We start from the raw sequence: 4,108 nt of genomic DNA, 5'->3' as shown, positions 1-4,108 counted from the left end.
AGATGCTCTCCAGGGACCTGGCAGAGGCCTGAAGGACCCAATGGCAGGCCAGAGGCCCCCAAAGGCTCCCACTTCCTTTTCCACCTGCACTCTCACCTGTGGAAGAACACAGCTCTGGCTAGCCTCATGCATCCAGGGATCCCCCAGGGATGGGAGTTCCAGACCTTTTCCCAAAGGCTCCTCTACCTACAAGAAAGTCATCACCCTCAACTGGCACAAAGTAGCTGCTGATGGCCAAGGGGGCAAATGCAATGGGACACCCTGTCTACGTTCCCTGTGGGAGCCACATTCAGGATCCCACTTCTGATGAGGAGACAGTAGAGGCTTTTCACATTCATTTTATTTAGATTTCCAAGGTATGCCTTGGAGTCATCATCAGTTTAAGCACGTGCTCAGATTCTGGACCTATGGCCTCCACCCTGAGATGGCCTGGGAACTCAATCACATCAGCATTCAGGACCCATCAGAGCCCAGTCATGGGCGAGGTAGTGCAGTCAAGCCTCAGGCCATCAGAGCTCACATGTCCCAGGGAAAGCCCAGAATGTGAGGGTGCAGCCCCAGCTCACAGAGGTCCAGGCCACTTACCACCATGGGCATTCCACCATCACCCTATGGGCTGTATGCCAACATGCCTCCAGGGGCTCCCTTGCCTGACCTCACCTGGCCTGATGTCATGGAATATGGGAAGGATACCACACTGATGGTTTTGATCCCTAGGGACTCCATCTGAACTGAAGCAAGAATTTACATACACACTTGAAGAACATGCATCGGTGCACAGGAAAAAGAGGCAGTGCCTCCTGGAATACAGGGCTCTATCTTGCCTCAGTTTCATATCCTGCCCCTTGTCTGTGTGGCAGGAGTCAAATGTGAATGCACTGGGGAAAGGACACTTTAAGAGTGGGTAACTATCAGGCCAAAGAAAGCCACTGGTCCATCACATCCCTGGTTTTGGGCCCTCCAATTCCACTCCTGAATACTGTGCCTGCTGACACAGCTTAAAGGTGTAATTCTTGAACCTCCTGACATGCCCAAGAAAACTGGGCCTACCCTGCGAACCTAACAGCCACTGACATTCCAGGAAAACACTCGATCTTGCCACCTACTTTGCTTACAATGGGCCTGCCAACAGGGCCACAAGGAAACTGGGAGCTTACGTGAGAAAATGGCACTTGTCTGAAAGTGAGGTCCACAATGAAAAGTGGCTCCTTGGGCCCCACAATCCCTGAGGCACACCTGCACTGACTCTGGGGGACTCAAGAGTGCACTTACTTCCTGGCCTACAGCCAAGACAGAGGCCCTTAACTTGGAAAACATGCAAAGCTACTCCAAAACCCAAAGTTGCAGAGCTAGATACTTTACATCAACTGGGACACTCACCATGAGGCTTTGGAATTTCTTTATCCAGGAATATCACAGCCATAACTCAGAAACATACTGAGACCCAGGTCCCCAGGAACAATGTGACACCCACAGCCATGCCATGAGAAAACCCAACAAACAGTTGTGACCACAATCCTCACTGATTCTCTGGACTGAGGCCAGGCACGCCAGAGACAATGAGTTTACTGCACCAGCTGGTGGCATGTCAAGATGACCTATCCCCCAGACAGCCTCTCCTGCCCCTAAACCTGCAATCTCTCCTTAGCAGCCAACTCCCCTATTTCTACAAGGTCCCACCCAACGACCTCTGGGAAGAACTCCAACCTTCAGGGAAGGCTACGGGGGCTGGGTATAAAAAAAAAAATTTAGGATGGCCTAAGGAACAACTTCACAAGGTCAACACAGAGAAAATGTAGCCAGACGGGGAGAAAATACACATCTCATGCCTCATAATCAGCACCCAGACCAAGACATACAATGCTACAATGACAAACACTCACCGTGTTTAAAACACAAAGTGTCTAATCAAAGAGAGGCCAAATAGGGGACAGTCCCTGAATCTGTTTCCCCAGGCCTTCCAGACACTGAGTGCAAATGCGCTGAAGGCAACCGAAAGAACTCACAGAGTACTCTAGACTCGCTGATACCTCCACTCACCAATCCAGCCATGGGTTCACCAACCATTTCACACACATTAACCACCCTCTCACCTTTCAATTGCCCCAAAATACACCTGCCTCAGAGCCAATGTGCAAGACTCTCCCATTAACACAGTGTATTTATTACCTCAAAACATTTTCCAGGCCCACTCTCCCAACACTCATGTTCACTCACATACAAGGGGGACACAACCCAAAAAGGGGACATAGGCTTGGACAACGTGCTGGAGACAGTGACTGACGTCCTCCAATCATCAGGAGAAGCTTTGTGTCCTTTCTCTCCAGTAGAACATGACATAGAAGACCAACCTAGGAAAGGACTCCTGTTCTGACTCTGAGTGTAAAGATTATGGTTTCCTCCAAGAGACAAGGCAACAACTGAGTGGAGGCAGGAACACAGTGGCAGCCCAGAGGCTCTCAAACAACTCCTGCATCCTCTTCTATCTCACTCTCACCCGCAGCAGGAGACCACAATCCTGACTGGGCTCATAAACCAAGACCAGACATGCTGTCTGTAGCCATCCAAGGAGGATGGGAGTCCCAGGCTCCTTTCCCAATGGCTCCTCTTCCCATGAGAAGGCTGTCACCCTCAACTTACACAGTGAAGCTGCTGAAGCACAAGGAAGCAAGTGCCACATGGCATTCTCTCTATGTTCCCTGTGGGAACCACAGGCTGGAACTTAATTTCAATGAGGAGACCATAGGGACTGCTCACTCATTTTGTTCAGATTCCCAAGCATTTGTGGGAGTCAACACAATCCTACCATGTGCTCAGACACTGGATGTGGAAAGCTGTGGTGTCTACCTTAGGACTGTAGGTGAGCTCAATCACATCAGCATTTGAGACTGCCCAGAACCAAGACAAGGGTAGGAATTGTAGTCAAGCCTCAGGCCATGGGACCTTGAATGCCAGAGAGTAAGCACAGAAGGTAAGGGTGCAACCCTGGCACCCAGAGGCCTGTAGACAAACCACTAGGTTTTGGGAAAGAACTGCCACTTACAACCGTGGGTGTTCCACCTGTAAACCCATGGGCTGCATGTTCACTCATATATGGGGGATCATTAATTTCACCTGGCCTCACCTCCCCAAGCCAAGTGTCACAGAATATGCAAAGGGTCACCTGTTGCGATGGTATTCCAAGTTGGTGACTCAAATTAACTTGAGGCAAGAAAATATCTGCAGGCTTGAGGAATAGCAACAGGCACATAGCAGACAGAGTCAATGCTCACAGGAGAGATGAGATTCATACGGCATCTATGACACAATTGCTGCAACTCTGGTGTGTCAGAAGCCAAAACTGAGTGCATTGCCACAGGAAAAAATTCAGTGTCAAGGGGCCATCAGGATGAAGTGCTGATGTTCTGTCAACTCACTGGTCTCAGACTCTGCAAATCCACTTCTCTTACCATCACTGACAACACAGTGTAAAGATAACCTCTAAGAAACCCCAGAAAAACATCTATTTCTGCTTTATTGACTATGCCAAAGCCTTTGACTGTGTGGATCACAATAAACTGTGGAAAATTCTGAAAGAGATGGCAATACCAGACCACCTAACCTGCTTCTTGAGAAACCTGTATGCAGGTCAGGAAGCAACAGTTAGAACTGGACATGGAACAACAGACTGGTTCCAAACAGGAAAAGGAGTACGTCAAGGCTGTATATTGTCACCCTGCTTATTTAATTTATATGCAGAGCACATCATGAGAAACGCTGGACTGGAAGAAACACAAGCTGGAATCAAGATGGCCGGGAAAAATATCAATAACCTCAGATATGCAGATGACACCACTCTTATGGCAGAAAGTGAAGAGGAGCTAAAAAGCCTCTTGATGAAAGTGAAAGAGGAGAGTGAAAAAGTTGGCTTAAAGCTCAACATTCAGAAAACAAAGATCATGGCATCCGGTCCCATCACTTCGTGGGAAATAGACGGGGAAACAATGGAAACAGTGTCAGACTTTATTTTTGGGGGCTCCAAAATCACTGCAGATGGTGATTGCAGCCATGAAATTAAAAGACGCTTACTCCTTGGAAGAAAAGTTATGACCAACCTAGATAGTATATT

The 4,108-nt window shown here is 48.5% G+C and overlaps 1 non-coding gene and 1 pseudogene across 1 annotated transcript; both read right to left on the bottom strand.

The window, feature by feature from the left end:
- Positions 1-292: 292 nt before the first annotated feature.
- LOC114109199 (small nucleolar RNA SNORD116) lies at positions 293-382 on the bottom strand. Its single transcript, XR_003585881.1, has one exon. It is a non-coding gene; the product is annotated as a small nucleolar RNA SNORD116 (small nucleolar RNA).
- A 2,336-nt stretch (positions 383-2,718) lies between these two features.
- On the bottom strand, positions 2,719-2,803 carry LOC114109195 (small nucleolar RNA SNORD116; annotated as a pseudogene).
- Between the last annotated feature and the right edge of the window lie 1,305 nt (positions 2,804-4,108).

Source organism: Ovis aries, chromosome 18 (assembly GCF_016772045.2).
Source record: "Ovis aries strain OAR_USU_Benz2616 breed Rambouillet chromosome 18, ARS-UI_Ramb_v3.0, whole genome shotgun sequence".
In the NCBI taxonomy this organism is placed as follows: domain Eukaryota; kingdom Metazoa; phylum Chordata; class Mammalia; order Artiodactyla; family Bovidae; genus Ovis; species Ovis aries.
Note: the sequence above shows the minus strand (reverse complement) of the source record. Positions and strands in the feature narration are given on the sequence as shown.